The sequence below is a fragment of the Panthera pardus genome, unplaced genomic scaffold (genome assembly GCF_024362965.1).
Source record: "Panthera pardus isolate Hobbes unplaced genomic scaffold, ASM2436296v1 HiC_scaffold_13, whole genome shotgun sequence".
NCBI lineage: Eukaryota > Metazoa > Chordata > Mammalia > Carnivora > Felidae > Panthera > Panthera pardus.
Window position 1 is genome coordinate 84,703,594 of NW_026526688.1, and position 23,754 is coordinate 84,727,347.

Genomic DNA, 23,754 nt, shown 5'->3' on the forward strand with positions numbered 1-23,754 from the left:
ATATAGCTAAGGTTGTTTTTCCCTCTAGCAAAGCATTAACATTAAGACAGTAGGGAGCTCCTGGAGAAATGTTTTACTCTGCCTGCCTAAAGTATTTGTCAATGGGCTCTAGGTTTAAGGAAATTTAATTTCACCTGCCATTTTCTTCTTGCCTTTGTTCCCCATAACGCTATGGAGGGGAAGGTGATGTTGGGGTTCCGGGAAACTAAGACTACAAGTTTCTGGAGATTATTAGGCTATTGATATGATTGCATCTTTCTTGTCATTTACAAAGATATATGTAAACAGATGGAGACTCATGTCCTGTATGACTGTGATCTCTATCAGTTAACCATTTGTTTCCTTTCCTTCACTTTTAGGCAGCTTTTAGGAGTTTCTGAAGAATATCACACATATCCCACCCGGAGGGGCAGGGGTGGTGTGCTAGCTTTTACTTTGCCTCAGCCTACCTTATGCTCCCTCATCAAATAATACAAAATTGAGGCAGAGGAAGCAGAATAGGAAAATCAAACACCAGGTCCCTGGTTTGCCCTTGCTCACCTCCAAATGTGTCTGGTACCAAGACTTGGGAAATAGCATCATTTGACTACATTACTTCAGGTCTCCCTGTCTCTATACGCGTTTGCCATGTAACTCTGTAGTGCCCGTCCCATACAGAGGGTGACTTGCCTTGCCACTTGATTCTGAACTCAACCACCGACTGGCTTTATCCAACAGATTGAAACAGAAGGGGCGGCAAGGCAGTCCTGAGTCTCAACTTCAAGAAATCTGCCTGTCTCTGTTTGCTTTCTTGTGCCTCAGTCCCCACCATGAGAACATGCCCAGGCTAGTCTATTGGAGGATGAGAGACTAGAGCATAACTGAGTTGCCTTAAATCTATCAGCAGCTTAGAGAAGTGAACACCCAGCCAGCCCCACATAGGTGAGTGAGCCCAACCAAGATCAGTAGACGTGCCTAGTTGATTCCAAACATCTGAGCAATAAAAGTATACCTGTAAGGTATACCTCTGAGGTTTGTTGGTTATTTGTTATACAGCCTTATTTTTAGCAAAAGCTAACTGGTACGGGGTTTTAAAAACATTAAAATAGGTATGATAGTGGTAGTGGTATGCTTTCCCAGAAACATAGGGAGAGGCTGTTAGGCAGGAGAAGTCATTCAACATAGTTTTTGGGGCAATAGCAGCAGCTGAACACAGTGATACAGACAAGCCTGATTCTGTCCTCCATGTTCCTTATTGCCTGCATGTGAAATGAAAACACTGCGATGTGCCCAAATGACATGGTGAGGGCAAGCAGAGGTGCTAACAGAGCCAATGGATCAGAAGAGTCTTCGGGTCTGGCAGCTGGAAACCAGCACATGATTAAGCAAGCCAGACCCACCCAGGTGCACACGGCATCAGCAATACCAGCCCTGGGAGCACAACAGAGATTAGTGCAGAGCCTTTCAAAATAGCTTAGAATTTCCAGGGTCCTTACCTCAAGGTAGCAGAAAGTGAGTATCAGATTGGCAATGAAAATGGCCTCTTTTTCGCATCTACAATTTTGACTGGCAGAAGTAGCCTTAACCCAGCCAACTGACTGAGCTCTTTCAGGTCTCCACACAGGATGCAGTGGTCCTGGTGTGGGCTTCCCTACAGTCTCCACCTCAATCATCCTTTATTTTAAGATCCATCACTAGAGAAAGACTTTTATCCTATAATTAGAAATAAGAAAACCAATCAAATACTCCTGAAAGCACAGTTGAGGTCACACAAAGGTATAACATGGCAGAAAAAGGAAACAAATGTACAGAAAACAAACTTTTAACGTACAATTTTTGCCTCTTGCCCTTAGATTATCTTTTCCCAAATTACACCCTTTGGAACACATGTGCCTCATGAGGTAAGACGAAACAAGTACATCATAAACAAAACTCCTTATAGCAAAATAATATGGAATTCAACCATGATAAAGATAGGTCTCTCAAAATTTACATATTAAAAACTATAAGGCGTTTTGGTGTTAAAACAATTTTTTCAAAACTGTTTAACTTTTACCAGCTCATCTCAACCCAGAACTGTGTTTTCATGATGTGCCCATTAAAAGTACACACTGCCTGTCTCAGGAACTCTGCTTTGGGTAGGTCTACACTGTCCTTACAACCCAGCCAATTTGCTGTCTACCTCACTAGGAAACATACACTATGTTTGTCTCTCAGGAAAAAGTGGGATTGTTTGAAATAATGAAGTCTGCATCTTTTTGCTCAAGATCAGCAGGTGAGTATTAATTTGTGAAACTGAATAAAGGAAACCTCATTCAAAATGGAGTCAGGAGGCCAAAAGGGGGAGGTCTCACACCCTACCTCTCCTGGTAGCCTTTTGCAGCCCCAACAGGAAGAGACATAGGTTGTATTCTCAACTGGAAGAAACCTACTCTACTAGCTCAGCAGAAGGAAGGAAGATTTTTCTCTTTGCCCAGCAACAGTTCAACCAATGAGAGACTGTCACAACTTAGAGAGTGAAAAGCCACTAGACTCTGAACCCCCGGTTTACTCTAATGGACTTTTTGTTTATAACAGCCCCCCCCCCCAACTTCCCTCTTTTACTCTATAAAAGAGGTCCCTCTACTTTGCTCTCCAGACTTGCCTATGGCTTTGACTATAGCTTGCTTGCCCTGAATTGTAATTCCTCTGCTATTCCTAAATGAACCCATGTTGCCGTAAAACAACTAGCTGTTTTACTTTCAATGTCAACATTACAAAATTCTTTTCTGGTCAATGAAAAAGGAAAATAGGATTGTAAGAATATGCTAAAATTTAAATTGTTGTTTACTCTGATCTTTAAAAACTATTTCTTTTCCTTTATGTCAAGGCCTTCTTGGCATTATTCCCACCATTCAAGTTATTTCTAATTTTTAAAAGAAGAATAAAGCTAATGAACAAAACAATAGAATTGATACTTTCCAGAATGACCCTTCCTTGATCTTACATCAATTAAATCTGCAAGTACTCCTTTATGAAGTTGCCATATGAAAACTCAGACACAGAGTTTGAGAATGCTGTCGATTTTTTAGAGTGAGGAAATGATCTTTGTGGGGGAGGAGAATGAAGAGGAGCAAGAGAAAAAGAGGAGACGATGGGGAAAATGTAGAGAAGGAGGAAAGGGAAAAATAGAGGAAAAGAGGAAGAGAAGAAAAAAGGAGAGGATGAGGAAAGGGAGAAAAAGAGGAGAAGAAGGCCCTGCAGTTTCCTGGTCTGAAATACTGACTTATTCTGCACCCAAGGAGTTCCTACAGCACAGTTCTGATTACCTTCCCTAATGATGGCATTCCCTATGAAGACCACTGGCTATATCTTAATAATGTAGGTGGAGGAGAAATGGGGAATGGATAGTCATGGGACTTTCTGAGAGTGGAGGGTAACTATACCTTCAGGAAAAATAATTGTTTTGGCCATAATTATGTAAACTAAGCATTTGATATGATCAAGCTCACAATATTCCTTATGTTTTGAAATATCCACAGCTCTGGCCAGCTAGTGCCATAATCTTAAGGTGCCATAATAGTTTTATTTATGGGATCACTCTTCTATTTTAAAGTTTTATCTTTGTGTTCTGGTTTTAAAAATAATGAATAAAATGCACTATCGAATTTCCCTTCCCAAATGTGGTGAACAAAACTAATTTTAAAAAAGTCAAAACTTCTAACAGTTATCACATGAGTACAGGTGACTGAGAAAAACACAGGATTCTAGACAGAGCAAGGAAATACTGATCAGCAATGAACTACTGCTTTCCCCCAAAGAAACCATGCTCCTGAGCCAAGAACTGTCTGATGTTCTCATGGAGACTCTCCAAATTTTGAGAAAAGCAACTGAATAGGGTCCTGTGTTTCTTATCTACTGATTACGGGCTAAACCACTGCTGGGGTGGGGGTGGAGGGACAAACAGGACATTTTCTAGAAGGAGCAATGTGGGTGACTCTGTGTCTGACATGAATTCCAGAGCTCCTCCCCGAATTGGGCAAAGCACTCACAGTTTAAGGATTATTCTCATGAGAATGAAAATCACTCCCAACATTGCCCTGAATCCTAGAGGATGTGGCCTGAGTACTGGCACAGGACATTTAAGAAATCTCAGGACAGCAAAGACCTAGCAGCAAGGTATGCCAAAAATGTATCCCTATTGCCTCAGCTGTACTTTTACCTCCATTCTCTCAAACAAGCAGCTAGAACTGCAATTGTCTTGTAGAGTTTAAACTACAGTTTGGAAGGGATTCAAAACCTGGGTGTCAGTTTTGGTGGGAAGAGAATCTAGCAGGACCACTCTAAGGCATACTTGTGTCAGATAAGAGAAAGCATCCACTACAAGATGCAGCACCATGAATGATGACTTGGCTGAATGTCAACCCCAATTGCCTCTTGGACCAGACACTCTGTTCAATAAAGCAGTTACACAAGGATATGTTGAGGCCCTGAAGTGAAAAAGAAAGCTTCACTATATTAGAGCTAATATGATGACTCATGAAGAGCCACCTAGCTCTGAGCTAAATGAAAAGAAATTTTGTGGAAATGATGTAAACAGAATACGGCAAAGATGAAGGAAAAGAACAGTTTGCAAAATTTGCACTCATAACCTAAAGAAAATCACAAATAGAAGAAAATTCCACAGAGCTGTTTTATGCTATAGAAGAATGCAGGATGACTATGAATTCAATAAAATAAGAATTTAAACACAAGATGACAGTACAATAGAATAAGATAATAAGAGAAATTGCCTAACGTGAGGAAATAAATTGGGGACAAAAATAACATCATTATAGAATTAATATATAAATTAGAATCATCAAGGAATGAAATAGATGACAAAAATCAAATTATTGTCACAGAAAAGGCCCAAGATAACCACAATAAGTACAAATAAAAAATGATAAAATACATTAGAGAGAAAACTGAGAAAGATAATTCAATGTAAAGATAACAGGTATCCCTGAAGGCAAGCACCCAACAAATGAACATGTAGATGTACTCAAAGATACAACATATGAAAAATTCTCTGAAGTGAAAACAAAAATGATTTTGCAGATAAAGAGAATTCAGTGATGAGATACATCCTAACTAAGCTACCAAGTTTGAAAATTAAAGAAATAATTTTGGGGGCGCCTGGGTGGCTCAGTCAGTTAAGCATCTGACTGTTGATTTCAGCTCAGGTCACGATCTCACAGTTCGTGAGTTCGAGCCCCTCACTGGGCTCTATGCTAACAATGTGGAGCCTGCTTGGGATTCTCTCTCTCCCTCTCTCTCTGCCCCTCCCCTGCTCTCTCTTTCTCTATCTCAAAATAAGTAAACTAAAAATTAAAAGAAATAAATAATTTTTTTCAGGGAGCCAAGAAGAGAAATAAAATTTAAAAATAGAAAAATACATCTTTGTCCAAATAAATCTCCTCTTATGTTTAAGTGAAGGAACTGTCTGAGCTCCAAACTAAAGCCAGCATCTCCACTAACGCATTAGGTGTCATACCCAAGCAGCTATAAGGACAGCCTTCACCAATTATCTCTCTCTTATATCATCACGGTGGTTTTTTTTTCCTTCTGGACATTTCCTTTCATTATATAAAAATATTATATTTCCACTACTGCAATGATCTCAGCAACAGATATGTTAATAAATAGCACTACCAATAACCAAACAGCAAATATCTTTTTTTGAGATATTTTATTTTATTTTATTTTATTTTATTTTATTTTATTTTATTTTTATTTTTTTTCAATATATGAAGTTTATTGTCAAATTGGTTTCCATACAACACCCAGTGCTCATCCCAAAAGGTGCCCCCCTCGATACCCATCACCCGCCCTCACCCCCCTCCTACCCCCCATAAACCCTCAGTTTGTTCTCAGTTTAAAAAAAAAAAAAAAAAAGAGTTTAGAGTGGAAGAGAGCCAAAGCATAACAAACAGCAAATATCTTATTTATCTCTATTTCTCCCTTACATTACTGCTTCATTTCATTCCTTCATTTAAAGATAAGCTTTTCAAAAATATTATATATATACATCCACTGATTTATTTCCTTTGTCTCCTTTTCCTTTTTATGTATTTGTTTTATTGTAATACACATTTCATGTAGTAAAACTCACACAGCTTAAATGTATATATAGTTAATGGATTTTGCCAAACGTGTATGCTTGTGTATTCATCACCCAAATCAAGATGTAGAATATTTCTATCATCCATGAAAGTTCTCCCATGTACTTTTCTACTAAATAACAACCCCTTAAATAGAAGCAACCATTATTTGGATTTATATTATCCTAAATTAGTTTTGCTTTTTAAGACCTCAATATAAGTGGATATTGACAATATAAACTCATTTTGGTTGCTCATTATTGTCTTCACCTGGGTTGTTTCCAGGCTTGGGATATGAAAAATAAAACCACTAGGAAACATTGTGTATAAGTCTTCTGTGACTTGTGTTTTTCATTTATCTTTTCCATTTAGTAGTGGAATTGATGGATCATGAGATAGATACCTGTTTAGCTTTAAAAAAAGAAACTGCCAACTGTTTTCCAAAGTGGTTGAATTATTTATTCTCCTACCAGTAATACATGCCATTTCCAACTGTTCCACATTTTCACCACACTTGAGATGGTCAGTCTCTTTTGGTTGTTTTATTGCCTTGTTGCATTAGCTAAAATCACCTATATAATACTGAATAGAAGTGAATTTCCTTGCCTTTCCTGAAATGAAGGTAAAAGTATTTAATATTTTACCATTAGGCATGATTCTAGCTGTACATTTTTAAAAGATACTCCTTATAAAATCAAATTAAGTACTTTCAAATGACTAGTTTCCTGGGTTTTTTTTAAGCATAATTGAATTTTATGAAACACTTTTTTTGCACTTATTGAGGTAATAATTTTGTTTTTATCCTTTATTCAATGTAGGGGTTAACTACATTGGTTAATTTTTAGATATTATAGACAACCACGCATTTTAAAGGTAAATTCCCCTATGCCATAATACACTATCTTTTTTATATATTAGTGTATTTAATTTGCTAATATTTTGTTCAGGTCTTTTACGCCTAGGTTTGTGAGAGATATTTGGCTGTATTTTTCTTTCTTTGCCTGCTTTTATATTAGGGTGATATATCAGCCCCAAAGAAGACTTTGTAAGTATTTTTTCCTCCACTGAGGAAAAATTGTATATAATTGGTATTATTTCTTATATAGTGGACATGAAGTCTTCACAAGAAGGTTTTAAGTAAGTTTCAGTTTCTTTAGTAGATGTAGAGCTATTCATATTTTTCTGTTTCTTATTATATCAGAATTAGAATTATGTGGTTTTCAGGGAATTTGGCCATTTCATTTAAAATGTCAAAATTGTTGGCATAAAGTTATTTCCTTATTACCCTTGAAATATCATACAACTTATAGGAATATCTCTGTTTTCAGAGATGTTCTGAAATGTCTCTGAAACATTTTTTGATACATTGTATTTTTTCTCTCATTTCAATCCTGTAAGGGTTTATGAATTATGATAGTCATTTCAAAGAACAAATTTTTAGATGCTTTGTCAACTTTCCTTATTTTCTAACTGATTCATATTTCATTGATTTCTATTCTTATCTTATTGCTTTCTTTTTTTTTTTTTACTTTAAATTTGTTTTCCCCATCTTCTTGGATAGGTAGCTTACCTCCTTGATATTAAACCTACTTTGTTTTGTTCTAATAAATTGCACTTAAAGTGATGCATTTTCATCTAAGAATTGCTTTGTCCACATCTCAAAAATTTTTATATGTTGTTTTTACTATTTAGCTTAAATAATTTATGAGTTATGTGATTTCTTCTTTGACTATGGGTAATTTAGAAATATTATACTTTATATCCAAATATTTAGGAATTTTTCTCACAGTCTTATTGATTTGTACTTGTGACAAGACATTTTGAATTATTTTATTTCCTTTTATTTTTTTTAAGTTTATTTATTTTGAGAGAGAGAGAGAGAGAGAGCACGTGCACACATGTGAGTGGGGGAAGGGGGAGAGAGACAGGGAAGAGAAAGAATCCCAAGCAGGCTCTGCATGCTGTCAGCACAAAGCCCTATGTGGGGCTCGATCTCACAAACCATGGGATCACGACCTGAGCTGAAATCAAGGGTCCAATGCTTAACTGAATGAGCCACCCAGGCGCCCCATTCCTGACTCTTTAATCCTCTCCTCACAGACTCATGAGTTTTGCTAATGGAGTCTGTATTTCAACATCTTTTAACAACATTTTTCAAAAAGAGAAAGATGGCAGTCTTTTAAAGTCAATACCCATATGACCACTACCTAGTTTCCATCACTTACATTTTATTATATTTGTTTTATCAGAGATTTTCCCATCTGCTTCCATCCCTCTATACAACCATCAGTCTTGTTTTTTCGGGCATTTTGAAGTAAATTCTAGATATCAGTGCAGCAACTACTTTAAAATCTAGTAGCCTTACCTAATGTGAATTTCTCCTATATGCATAAGTAAAGGTTATCAATACAAATTTTAACAGAGGTCAAGATAGATGATCGACAGACAGACAAATGATTCAGAGAGACAGAGAGAGATTGAAATTCTGGTACTTGATATCTCTCTGATTTGTATTTCACCCCCCTTGGTGGTGCAGTATTGACACATTAACTCTCTAGTCCTTTGTTTAAAAATAAACACTCAGAAAAATACAGATTTTCTAACAGATGTACTTTAATGAACTAAGTCAGAGGCAGAGACAGCTAGGTCTCCATATATGTTTTCTTTTTCTCATAATAGAATTTCCAGAACTTTGGACACAAGGCTAACAGAAATAGACACTGCATTTGCCAGCTTCCCCCACAACTGCTTTTTGTTATGTGTGATCAACTTGTCTCCAACTTCTGGGAAGAGTTTATGAAGGAAGAGGGCATCCCTTCCTCCTCTCCTCCTTCTCCCTTCTGCTGGAAGGTGACTGTTAACAGCTAATGGTCAGTTACCATTTTGGACTGTGAGGTAAGCACTGGTGGAACAGCAAGGTAAGAGAAGTCTGGGTCCTGATGCTATTGTAAAGCCTTGATCACACTGTATAGAGTTCCTAGTAGCCCAAGGTTCTCTGTGCTTCTGTTTGTGTGAAAGCAAAATAAAAACCTCTACCTCGTTTAAGTCAGTCTTATTTGGGGGTTTCTGTCAGACACAGCTAAACCCAAACTTAATATAAAATTTGTGATCAAGTGGAAAAGAAAAAGTGAGTATATTAATGGATCATCTGAGTAATATAATTTTTAAGACTTCAGTTATATCAGTTTCACAAATGTAAAGTAATCCCCTATATCTTTATTTTTAGCATACATATGGAAGTTTTATTCTAGTTGTGTCTCTGTAATTAACTTCTCCCCTGTTGGATTATATGACTTGGTATGAGAAGCCGATTGACATAATATGTGTAAAAGAGTTGTCTAAATTATGTAAGATGGGATTTTGTTATTTTATGTTGCCTATGTTCACCTTTTTCATATTTTCATATTTATTTGAAAGAACACTTTCTACATTAAGGATATTTTTCTTTATTTGTTACAAATAGTTTGACTCTTTTCAGATCATGATTTAAATCTAGTTTATGACATTTTTTGACTTGAAAATTCTTTTAATTTATACCATAAATTATATAACTAATCTTATCTATGAGTTCTGTCTTTGCTTACATACTTCAAAAAGGCCTTTTGTACTCTCAAGATTTTGTAATATTTGTGAATATTTTCTTCTAGATTTTGAGGACATATTATTTTTTAAATGCTACTCTTAGACATATTGATTTGTTTTTTTATTAGATAATTTATTGCTGAGGTAATCTTTTTTTATTTATATATAATTGACATAATATTATATTAGTTTCAGGTATAAAACATAATGATTCAATATTTATACATAATGCAAAATGATCATTTTTGTTTTTTGTTTGTTTCTGGTTCGAATAAGTTTTTTCTAATAAAGAAACAGTCAAATAACCCTACAATCATTCATTAAATACTTTTTCCCACTGATATAAAATGCTCATTTTACTATATACTATGTAGTCTGATATACACTTAACTATTTTCGATGTCTTTTATTCTCTTCCATTGAATGTTACTCAGATTCTTTTGGCAAGAATACTTCTGCATTATCTGAATACTGCAAATTTAGAAATTTTTTATATTGAGCAGACTTCTTTTAATTATACAGCTGATGTCCCACTTTTGTGAAGTCTTTCTGCAACATTTCAATTTTCAATTGTTTTTATATTCTCCAACTTTCAAAAGCATTTAAATTTTTACCACATAATTAAACACAATCATTTTTCTCCCAAATTATCATACTTTCAGAAAATATATATTAACTACTTACTATCTGCCAAGCAGGTATAATTCAGTGAATAAAATACCATAATGGGTGTTATACAGAGTTGAATAGATACACTTTGTATGTTACCCCAAAGAGATTTTAATTGCTTGAAATAATAATGGAAAAACACCTGAACTATGAATGTAGGAATAGATTGTCATGGTTCTACCAATTTTTGGCTGTTTCCTTTTAAACAAGTCAATGAATCTCTTTACATTTCTTTTTATTGATGCATATAAATTGAGGGAAGTAAAATCAATGAACTCCAATTCCTAACATAGTTCATAGTTTATGACCGTTGTCATCTTTAAATGCCACAAGAAGTGAAACTGGAATTTTATGTGTTCAACAATAACAATAACTTATTTTTTGTGGAATGATCAAATATGTGTGCTCTTCTCCAACTGATTCTCCCAGTGCCTCTATGTGATATTATTAGAATCATTTATTGGACATTTCTGCTTAATGAATTTTCACTGGCTTATCTGAAATGAGGTGAAGATGAGTATTTTCTTTATATTCCCATTAGATGCCTCCAATGACTTTTGCTCTATACTGATAGATACTTACTGAATGTTCCACCTCTTAGCAGAAATTCCTAAGACATATGGAGTTATACTAAAACTTTCTGAAATCTGAAGCACTGGGAATATTGCATCAAATCAATTAAAATTTTTTAGTGTTTCTTTGTTTAATAGATAAGTTTGTATTTGAACCTCATATTGAGACAAGAGCACAGAGTAGAGCCAAACAGCTTCAGTCCAATTTCTTTCTCTGCTATGTATGGTCTGTGTGAAGTTGGGCATGTTGCTCTGCTTCTCTTTACTTCACTTTGCTTTAAGATGGAGACAATAACACGTTCTTCTCTGGGACCATTCTGAGGTTTAAATGAGTTGGTGTCTGGCACACAATAAGAACTACATAAATGGTCCTCTATTTCATTATGTCCAACTATTGATACAATGTAAGCTCTATTTAGACAAGAATGTTTTGGTCACTGATAACCTCCTAGCAGGAAGTAGGCATTCAATAAATATGTGTTGAATAGACTTGTTGAATCAATGACCTATTAAGAGAATTTTTAGGTTAACCCATGTTTTTTCACTCAACACTATTGAGATTTCAGACTACATAAGTCTTTGTTCTAAAGGCTGTCCTGTGCACGGTAAGATGTTTATCAGCATCCCTGATCTCTACCCACTATGTGCCAATAGCACTTCCCCCTCGAGTTATGACACTTAAACTATCTTCAGACAGTGCCAAATACTTACTGGGTGATAAAAATCATACCCCCCTCACACACATACCCACTGAGGACCACTAGGATATGTATAACTTTACCCTAAAAGTAAAAAATCTACATATGAGAGGTGTTGATGGTCCGTACGTCATCAAATACATTTTTTTGTTGTTGCTGTTTTTAATTTGTGATGAGGAGACAGCAAAAGCATTTATTATTTAATGTTAAATGAAATCCTTAAAGAATAAACAGCCTAAAGTTAAATACCCTTAGACACTGAAAAAACTACTGTTCAGTTAATCAATTTTTCATTTCAAGAGATTCATTTATTCATTTAACAGTTGGTATATGTAACTAAACAAAACAGTCAAAGATTGCTGTTCTCATGGGCCTGACATCTGAGGTGGGAGAATATACTGTTAAATAATAAAATATTTAAATGAGAAAATTTGAAGATCTGATTGGCTACATTACATGATCCATGAATTGGACAGGATCCCATCCAGCAAAATAGAAAGGAGCTCCTTCGAGCTGTAGAAAAGGAAAAGTTTTTAAAGATAGAGAAGAAGCAGAAAAAAGGAAATATTAGCAGAAGTATCTTTTCAGGCAAGATTGCCCTCCTAACGGGAGCCAGTGTGGGGGAGGGGGAGAGGAGTTCAGTTTCAACATCTTGAATTTCAGATGACTAGAGAACATCAAAGTGGAGATGCTGAGCACTCAGCTGTCCACCTATGAGTGTGAAGTTTAAAAGAGAAATCTGTGCTTTAGATAGGACTTTGCTGATCATTGGCACAGAGCTGGTAAATAAAGCCCTGAGAGCCACCCACAGAGAAAGAAAGAGGACCAAGGAAGGTTCACTCCCAAATGTAGAAGTGGAGAGAAGGAACAGAACCAAGGAAAGAGACTGAGAAAGAGTGACTAGTAATTTAGGAGAAAAGTCTAAAGGTGTGTTGAGCTAGAGTCAAAGGTGGAAAATGATTCCAGGAGAAGGGAGAGAACAGATCCTGCTGCAAGGCCCAGCCAGAAGCAACCTGAGAAATAATCATTCAGTTTAGTGATGTGGAGGTCACTGGAGACAGTGTTAGTTTGGGTCCCCAACAGCAGACCCTAAACAAGAACTTGAGAGAACGGGTTTATTTGAGAGGTATGGAGAAGGTCAAGAGTGGAATGGGGAATGACAGAAGGCAGCCAGTAAGTGTGTTAAGCCATAAGTGTGTTATGCCACAGGGGACAACTGGAGCTTCATCTCACAAGAATACTCTGGGAGAGTGTAAAATACAGGTCAGAATTATTCCAGCCAAGGGGCAAGGGAGTTGTGGTATTTTATTCTTCCCAAGAAGAATAAACGCTATAGGGGAGGGTGTGGGTGATATTCACTCCCTGATGTTTCTTGCTTTCCTCTCATATGAATGGGACTTTCCAAGGATCTGGAAAGAACTTTCAGCTGTAGGTGCTGATTCCGGTACTTTCCAGGCAGAGCTGCAGCACAGTGAAATGGTTAACAACCTAAATGGTGTGGGTGGGCACTTCAGGGGGAGTGGTGATTCTGAGGAAAGCCGGGCTGGAGGGGGTATGACAGAGGGGGGCAGGGGAGGGGCTGATGACATGAGAACAGACTACTCTTTAAAGAGTAATTCTACTGAAGAGGGGGCAGAAATCTGATGCAGCAGCTAATGAAGGAGGTGACCCTGAGATAAGCTCTAACACAAGGATGGCAATTGTAACACTTTAACTGCTGCTACTGATCTGGGAGAAAGCAAGAAACTAATGCTTCAGAGAAAAGTGGGGTGACTTACAAGCCTGATGACTTCAGTAGGGATGGACTGTGACCCACACATGAAGGAACCATTTGTGGATAGGAGCCAACAGGTCGGTGAAAGAAGAGGGTACAGGTACTTGGAGGTGCGTCCTGAAATAAAGGAAGTTTGCAGTGCTTCTTAACTGATTGCTTTATGTTTCTTAGTAAAAACACCAGCAGAGAGTAAAAATGGGGAAGGGTTGTCTGCAGCTTAAGGAGAAAAGAGAAGGTACAAAACAGTCATCTAGAACAGTGGAAGTGTGAACAGACTGGGAATATATAGTAAGACTGCCTGGCAGATCAACAGCCCATTTGGGATTCATGGTCATGAGCCATGAAGTAACAAGCAGAGTCAACATGATATATATATAAAAAAAATTTTTTTTTTAAAAACAAGTTGGTACAAAACAACCTCCCCAAATACACATATAATTAAAAAAAAAATTCCCCATCATAATCAGCTGCCTGAATTGCAGAAATGGAAGCATTAAAGGCAGTGGTGTGCTAGGGTTGGCTTGCACCTGTGCTGATGTTGAGAGCTTGAAATCAGCATGGTGAGATCATCTACAACAGGGAAATTGGCAAATGCTACATATCAGAGTTTGGGGGTTATTTTTTCCCCTGGACACCTGGTTCTTAAATATTTACCAGCAGACTATGCTTAGAAGTTGTATATGAGGCCTTATCCTATGCTTTCTTTTTATTTAACCCTTAAGAAAAATATTTCTTAAAGTATTAATACTCAAAGGTACAGTTGATTTGTATTCAATTGGTGTCCATTCAATGATACACAACTAGAATCATCAAAAGTTTTATCAAAATTTTTCATACCTTAAAATCTCATATGTCAGGTCTTACTGCCCAGAACCTTCATGGGCAGAGACAGAAACAGCAATATTCTGGCAAGTATGGATGTCAAAAAATGGCATTTTGTACTAGAACCCAAAGAGAATGCTATATTCTAGTGAACTCTTTGTTTTGCTCTATAATTCCTTAATCTTCTAGCTCTCCTAGTCATTCCACAGCCCTTGGAGATGCTCCTGGGTGGGAGATCCTCATGGATAATCGTCACACATCCCAGTGAATTACAATTCAGAAATAATTCCCGCTGAAGACAACATATAGTAAAGCAAGGAAAAGGTTGATATTATTGTAGGGATAACCTAAAATCTACTCCATTCTCTAATGTAAATGATTTCTACGCTTTAATAATTTTATTATTAACAATTTACTTGATCCCAAACCAAAAGTGTATCCATTGGAGATGAGAATCATTTGGAAGTTGAGATCATCACTGTGAATTCTTAAATGTCTTAAAGAGATCTTTGCTCATGGCAAAACTATGCCCAATTACTTAGTTTTTAAATTAATGTAACTTTTATTAAAGTTGTAATTATAAAGGAAACTGGTTCTCTTAGGCTTTTAACTAACAAATCTTGTTCTACTATTTATAAAACTAATAAGCAAAGAGCAATTATTTTCCACTTTTCCTTGATGAATATCCAATTAATTCAAGTTGAATAGACTAAATTACTTTAAATAATTAATCCTATTGACAAATTTAGTAAATTACATTTTCTAAAATATTTTAGACTATACTTAAAAGTTTAATATATTTTATTTTTAAAACACTTAAAAAAACTTCCTGACAACTCAAAATGAAACCCTTCACAAGAAAAACCTGTCTGTACATTGCAAACAGCCTTGTAAATATAATAAAGTATGATTTTAAATAGAGTGCATTGCCAGTTCTTATATTTTTACAAATTTACTCAAATTCTCAAGTATAGTTTTAGCTTAAAAACACAATTCCAAAATCCATGACATGTTTTAATTTATACTAAGATTTTTTCACTTACCAAATTCCTTTAAACATTACCAATTCTTTAGCTACCAAATATGAAAAACTGCCCCAATAATTTAAAAGTTTATTCCAGACCTTAAACTCAAAGTAAAAATGGTTAATATATTTTATCATAACTGTATTTAAATTAAAACTTTCTTGTTTTGATAAACTACATAATCAAGTGAAACCCATTCACTATTTCAGAAGAGTGAGGTTGATGATTCATGATAATGATATGATTACCTGAGGGTCAGGGCCCAGAAAGACACACAACAGAGTGATCATCTGAATCTCAAACTGACATGCTTAGTCCTTCGTTAGACTCACTAGGTGATCAAGGGCTTTAAATCCATACTGATATCCAATTCCTTCACCTAATTTGCATAGATTAAAATCTGTATTCTCAATGAAGTTTTATACAACTTCCTTCAACTAAACTAATTACCACTGTTTTGAATTTTAAAATCTTTCAAATTTGGGAGATGTGTGCCACTAGAGATGTTACTACATCAATGTTTTTCTCTGTGCAAACATTTTCTTCTTATCCCAGAGAATCCTTAGTATCCCTTACAACTTGGTTTGATATTTGAAATACAACTTTATTGTTATGCAAATACTGAAGCTCAGTTTCTTCTTTCTTAAACATGTTTTTTTTTATTTTTGAGAGAGAGAGAGAGCACAAGATGGGCAAAGAGAGAGGGAGAGAGAGTATCCCAAGCAGGCTCCATTCTGTTAGCGTAGACCCTGATGTGGGGCTCCAACCCACGAACTCTGAGATCATGACCTGAGCTGAAACCAAGAGTTAGAGGCTCTGGGGCTCCTGGGTGGCTCAATCAAGTGTCCGATTCTTGGTTTGTCGGTCCGAGCCTTACAGCCACAGCGTGGAGCCTGCTTACGATTCTCTCTCTCCCTCCCTCTCTGCTCCTCCCCGCCCCCCATAAAATAAATAAACATTAAAAAAAAAAGTCAGATGCTCAACAGACTGAGCCACCCAGGCACCCCTGAAGCTTAATGTCTATCATAGAGAAATGGCTTTGTAAACCCTAATTTTATCATTTTTCAATGATTATATTTTTTATTGTTACAAAATACACATAGTATAACACTTACCATTTCAACTATTTTAAGTGTGCAAGTCAGTGGCATTAAGTACATTTACAATATTGCGCAACCATCACCATATCTAGAACTTGTTCTTTAGCCCAAAGAGAAACTCTGTACCCCTTAAAAAATTATTCTCTCTTTTCCCTGCCCCCACCTCCTGGTAATCTCAATTATACTTCCTGTCTCTATGAATTTTACCTTTTCTAGGTGCTTCATACGAGTGGAATATACAAGATTTGTTATTCTGTGACTGACTTATTTTGCTTATTATAGTATCTCCAATGTTCATCCAGGTTGTAGCATGTATCAGAATTTCATTAACTTCTAAGGCAGGATAATCTTCCATCATATGTATACAGCACATTTTGTTTATCCATTTATCTGTTGGTGGACATTTCAGTTGTTTCCACCTTTTGGCTAGTGTGAATCATGCAGCTATGAACATCTGTGTACAAGTATTTGTTTGAGTTCCCACTTTCAATTTCTGGGGGGAATATACCTAGAAGTGGAATTGCTGGATCATATGGCAATTCTGTGTTTAACTTTTTGAGGAGCCACAATATTGTTTTCCACAGTGGCTGCACCATTTTACATTCCACCAGCAATGCACGAGAGTCTGAACTTTTTGACAGCTTTACCAAACGTTATTTTCTGGGGTTTTTTTTTGGTTTTGTTTTCCTGTTTGTTTTTTGTTTTCATGATAGCCAACCTAATGGGTATGAAGTGGTGTCTCACTTCATACTTCATCCTTCAAAATAGTTTTCATTCATATTTCCATAATGACATTGATGTCGAACATATTTTCATGTGCTTCAACAATTATATTTGACATAAAAGTGAACATGGTATATGGGAAAAAACATGGAATTTGCACTTAGAAAGACTAGGTCAGAATTCCAAATCCGATAACTACCACCATATGACCAAGACTAATTCATTTAAACTCTTTGAACCTCTGCATCTTCATTTATAAAGTGAGGGAAGTAATACTATTTTCCAGAGCATAAGGTAGACACTCAAATAATGGTCAGAATTAATAACTTTGAAAAGAAGAAAACAAATATAATGTTCTATTTCAGGACACTAGATAGACTGGCAAAATTCCAAATGAGATTCCAGCTTTTCTGATAGTGAAAAAATTCTCTATTTCCCAAGTCATTTAACATTACATTAAGGGAGAAATAAAGAAAATAGTCCTTAAAATAAGAAGACTAATCATCATAAACTTGCATGTTAATGTATAAAAGTAAAAGTGAAACGAAATACTTTAATGCCTTTTTTCTTTTCTTTCCTTTCTTCCTTCCTTCCTTCCTTCCTTCCATCCTTCCTTCTTTTTCTTTCTTTTAACATTTATTCATTTTTGAGAGACAGAGCATGAGTGGGAGAGGGACAGAGAGAGAGAGAGGGAGATGCAGAATCCCAAGCAGGCTCCAGGCTCTGAGCTGTCAGCACAGAGCCTGATGCAGGGCTTAAACTCATGAGCCGAGCTGTGAGATGATGACCTGAGCTGAATGAAGTTGGACGCTTAACCAACTGAGCCACCCAGGCACCCCAATGCTTTTTTTCCTAAATAAAACACACCCCATATTTTTTGTCTCCTCTCTACTCTCAAACCCTTTTGCGCGGTTAAAGTTCTGAGTTCAACAACAAAAGAAATTCTAGATTTCTTGTAATGGGGGGCTTGAACAAACTAATAAATCTTGAACTACTGGCAGACATTTTTCAATGGCAGACACAGGGTGATGTTTTATTTGTTTAATAGAGAGGGAGGGAATTAGCTGTGGTTGTGCTGTCTGGACACAGTGATAGATCTAACTCTCTTATCTAAATGAGAACCATTATTTTGAATAAATTCTTCTCCTGTGTCAGAGAAAATGGAGTCCAAAGCCCAGTAATATAGACAAAGAATAGGAAGGACACGGGACTGCCCACTCCTTTTCAGGCAGAGATCTGTCACAGATGAAAGCAGGATTGATTAAAACACTCATTTTCTGACTTTCTGCCAAGTTATATCACTTGTAGATAAGAAGAACGGCCTGAAAAGTAATACGGCCTGCAGGCATTAATCACACACCAGCGCTTCACCTTTGGTGTTTCAGAACTCCCCTTTTGCAGAAGCAACTGCTGACTGTGCAGAGCTTCATGTTATGTCTTTAAAGCAATCAAGTATCAGAAACATAAAAATTCTGCACTCATACGCATTAAGCATATAAGACATTCACAGTCCTTGAAGGAATTAAAAAATACTTTTCAGCTTTTCTGGTTGGCGACGACTCCCAAATCACTTGAGAAAAATGTAAGAATTTTCACAGCTTCCTTTGAAACACTTCTGTTAATAAAGATGGTCATCCCTTCTGCGCTTCAGTAACGGAAAGACACAGAAGGTGGAAAGGATCATTTCTTATACAAATGAGTCAGGCCTGGGGTTGAATTCTCACACTCCTACTTCCTACCTGGGGGTGACCTGAGGCAAGATACTTAATTTCAATGAGCTTCAGTTTCATCACTAAGAAAGGGAGGATAAGCCCAGGCTCACAGGACTAATGTCACCTGAGCTGTGATAATGGGGAGGGTGCCTAGTGCAGTGCCAGATTAGCGGGTATGCAAAATAAGTCCATTTCATTCGTCTTCTCTGTCTTTACTGTTGTATTTATTATTATTAATTATAAACTCTCCACATGTATCTGACTCATCTCTCTAACTTTTATGTAGAAGCTCCTCAAGGGTAGAAAAATCATTTCTCCTTTTCCGTCTATACTAATGGAGGGCATTTTGTCTATACTAATGGAGTAATCAATATGATATGGCTTTTTTTTCCTAATTATAAAAATAATATATGTTCATTGGGATGATTTAGAAACTACTTAAACTTACAAAGAAAAAAATTAAAATTACTCCTAATACAACACCATAGAGAGTGCCACTCATAACTCACTTTGGCATATTTCCTGCTAGTCTGTCCCCCATGTGTGTTTTGAAAAATTGGGATCATGTAGTACTTAGAGATTTGTGCTTTGCTTTTTTCATTTAACTTTATACAATGAACATCTGTCATATTAGTATCTTTTAAACATGTAAATTTAGTAGTCCATCAACTGAATGTTCATATTTTATTTTACCTTCCTCTTCAACATTTGTTTCCAAATTACCACTACGGTAAATAATAATCCATTGAACAATATCGTACATAAATTGTTGTGCAAATTTCTTATTATTTCCTTAAAAAATGCCTATAATTGAGATTAAAACATCAAAGAAAGAGACTATTTTTAGTCTCTTCAATTAATATAACTTTATGATTTCTCTTTAATTAACATAACTTTATGATTTTTATGAATTTATAAAAGATTCATTATATAAGATCCAGGTATTACAAATATCATTATTCCTTATAGAAAGCAACCATATCTGTTTTGCTTACTGCCTGTAAAGCCAGTGCCTTCCACATGTTAGTAGCTCAATATATATTCATGAAATCAAATTAGCTTGAATGACCTTAAAACCTTGGCACTACTGACATTTTGGCCTGAATAATTGTACAATGTTTAGCAGCATCCCTGTCTTCCCCAACTTGATGCCAGTAGCACTTTCTCTACTGTGACAACCAAGAGTGTCCCCAGTATTGACAAATGTCCCGAGGAAAAAAAAAACAACTACTGTCTCCTCACCACACAAATGTCATTGAGAGACATTGCCTTAAATTAAACTGCATTCAAAATCACCTACAATTCCACTACATGTTAAGACACTCTGTTAACATGTGTTGTATATCTGTTGCATATGCGTTTATACATACATATTATTTTTAAATAGTCATACTACTTATGTCCTTTTGGTAGCATGTTGATGATTTTTAATTATCTAATGTATCTTAGACCATTCCTGACAATGGGAAACATTTATATCATTATCTTTGATGGCTGCATAGAATGCCATAGTGTGAATACACCAGAATTCCTATAACTAAATCCATATGTATTATTGTTATCAATTTTTTACTATTATAACTACTATTTTAGTGAGTACACACACACACACACACACACACACACACACATACACCACATCTTTAAACAGTCATCCAGTTTTTTCCTTCAGATAAGTCCCCAGAAATGGAAGCTATTGCCAAATTTTTCTTATTCTAATTTATATTTGCAAAATTAATTTGAGGATATGTAAATGGTGGTGCCAATTTTTATTTGCTTTATTAATTTGAGAATGTGCACATTTCTTCATATCTTTGTCAAGTCTAATAGTATCAGTATTTTTCTTTTTTTTTAGATGTTTTATGACCTTTCTGCTTTTCTTAATTATTCTCATTTATTTCTTTTCTATTTTATTGTTATTATTTTAATGATTTAAAAAAATAGAATTTAGAGATTCATCACTTATATATAATGACCAGTGCTCATCCCAACAAATGTCTTCCTTAATGGCCCTCACCCATTTAGCCCGTCCCCCTACCCAACACCCCCCACCCCCCCCCGCAGCTACCCTCAGTTTGTTCTCTGTATTTAAGAGTCTCTTATGGTTTCTCTCCCTGTCTGTTTTTATTTAGTTTTGCTTCCCTTCCCTTATGTTCATCTGTTTTGTATCTTAAATTCCACATACGAGTGAAATCATATGATATTTGCCTTTCCCTGACTGACTTATTTCATTTAGCATCATACACTCTAGTTCCATCCACATTGTTGGAAATGGCAAGATTTCATTCTTTTTCATTGCTGAGTAGTATTCCATTGTATATATATACTACATCTTTTTTATCCATTCATCAGTCAATAGACATTTGGGCTCTTTCCATACTTGGACTATTGCCAATAGAGCTGCTATAAACACTGGGGTATATGTGCCCATTCAAATCAGCACTACTGTATCCTTTGGATAAATATCTAGTAGTGCAATTGCTGGGTCATAGGGTAGTTCTATTTTTAATTTTTTGAGGAACCTCCATACTGTTTCCCAGAGTGGCTGCACCAGCTCACATTCCCACTAGCAGTGCAAAAGGGTTCCCCTTTCTCCACATCCTCTCCAGCATCTGTTGTTGCCTGAGTTGTTAATTTTAGCCATTATCACAGCTGTGAGGTGGTGTCTTATTGTGGTTTTGATTTGTATTTCCCTGATGATGAGTGATGTGGAGCATTTTTTCATGTGTCTGTTAGCCATCTGGATGTCTTCTTTGCAAAAGTGTCTATTCATGTCTTTTGCTTACTTCTTCACTGGGTTATTTGTTTTGGGGTGTTGAGTTTGATAAGTTCTTTGTAGATTTTGGATACTAACTCTTTATCTGGTATGTCATTTACAAATATCTTCTTCCATTTTGTCAGTTGCCTTTTAGTTTGGCTAATTGTTTCCTTTGCTGTGCAGAAGCTTTTTCTCTAGGTGAGGTCTCAATAGTCCATTTCTACTTTTGTGTCCCTTGCCTCCAGAGACATGTCAAGTAAGAGGTTACTGAGGCCAAGGTCAAAGAGGTCATTGCCTGTTTTCTCCTCTAAGATTTTGATGGTTTCCTGTCTAATGTTCAGGTCTTTCATCCATTTTGAGTTTATTTTTGTGTATGGTGTAAGAAAGTGGTCCAGGTTCATTTTTCTGCATGTTGCTGTCGAGTTTCCCCAACCATTTGCTGAAGAGACTGACTTTTTTCCATTGGATATTCTTTCCTGCTTTGTCAAAGATTAGTTGGCCATATGTTTGTAAGTCCATATCTGTGTTCTTTATTCCGTTACATTAATCTATGTGTCTGTTTTTGTGCCAGTACCATACTCTCTGGATGATTATAGCTTTGTAATACAGCTTGAAGTGCAGGCTGCAATACCTCCAGCTTTGTTTTCCTTTTCCAGGATTACTTTGGCTATTTGGGGGTTTTTGGTTACATACAAATTTTAGGATTGTGTGTTCTAGCTCTGTGAAGAATGCTGGTGTTATTTTGATAGGGATTGCACTGAATATGTAGATTGCTTTGGGCAGTATCAACATTTTAACAATATTTGTTCTTCCAATTCATGAGCATGGAATGTTTTTCCACTTTTTTTGTGTCTTCTTTGATTTCTTTCATAAGCTTTCTATAGTTTTCAGTGTATAGATTTTTCACCTCTTTGATTAGCTTTATTCCTAGGTATTTTATGGTTGTTGGTACAATTGTAAATGGGATCGATTCCTTGATTTCTATTTTTGTTGCTTCATTATTGGCTTATAGAAATGCAACTGATTTCTGTACATTGATTTTATATCCTATGACTTTGCCGAGTTCACATATCAATTCTAGCAGTTTTTTGGTAGAGTATTTGGTTTTTCCACATAGAGTATCAAGTCATCTGCAAAGAGTGAAATTTTCACCTCCTCCTTGCCAATCTGGGTGCCTTTCACTTCTTTGTGTTGTCTGATTGCTGAGGCTAGGACTTCCAACACTATGTTGAATAACAATGGTGAGAGTGGACATCTTTGTTGTGTTCCTTCTTTCTGCTTTTTTAATGGGACACAATTTTACTTGAAACAATGATGGACAAAATATGGTTATCCATATTTAGGTATTTGGCAGACATTTTTTACCCTTCAAAGAAAACAACTATTTGCTACCAATGATGCAATTGGAGTTTTCAAGTGAAAATTAAAATTTTGGGAAATTTGTATCCTGAACTTGACAGCATCACAATACTTATGGACTTTCTGATGAGATCTGCAGTGATATCAATAAGATTATTTGATGTTATATGATGGGATATATCCTTTATAAGATCTTCATAACTCAGGGCACTGATATTTTCCAAATGTACACACTTGCAATGTAAAAGTAAATGACTACATGAAAATGCAAGAGAGACGATGGATTTTAATATAATAGTGTTCTTTGGAATTTTTAATAATTATTAGCAGTGTAAGGAGTTCTTGAGATCTAAAAGTTTGGGAACAACCATTTTAAAGAATACTTTTTTAGGGAAAATGAAATATCACTTTATGTTCTTTCTATAGCTTACATATTTTCTATTAGTCTACGTTATTTCCTGGGTAGAAAGCCTGTCTTTAGGACTGAAAATTAGGATGACTTTTCTGAAGGGAAATCTGTCAGTGTGTTTAAACATGTTAAATTCCTTCTTTGTTTAATCCAAGAATGCTTCTCCAGGAAGTTATGACAAATAAATAAAGGATATGTGCAAAAAATTCAAAGTTTGTTCAAACACACATGCAAAGTTAATACATTGCTGATAGTCAGAACAAATGTAGAAATGACTTGTGTCCACCAATAAATATGTTCTTTGAGTTTTTTCTCTTGATTTCTCTTTTTTCTCCCTACACTAGCAAAACCATGTTTCAAATGATTACCAAACTGATCAATCTAGCCCAAACTCTAAGTATGCCCAAATCTGGAAAATTTTTCACATGAGTGTGGAATGAATGTTGAAGA

The 23,754-nt window shown here is 35.8% G+C and overlaps 1 protein-coding gene across 1 annotated transcript in view; it reads right to left on the reverse strand.

The window, feature by feature from the left end:
- IL15 (interleukin 15) overlaps positions 1 to 23,754 on the reverse strand; it is a 152,954-nt gene that overhangs the window by 123,675 nt on the left and 5,525 nt on the right. Inside the window, exon 2 of the mRNA XM_053901227.1 lies at positions 13,401 to 13,513. The gene's annotated coding sequence lies outside the window, so the exon portion shown is untranslated. The remainder of the gene's footprint in view (positions 1 to 13,400; positions 13,514 to 23,754) is intronic.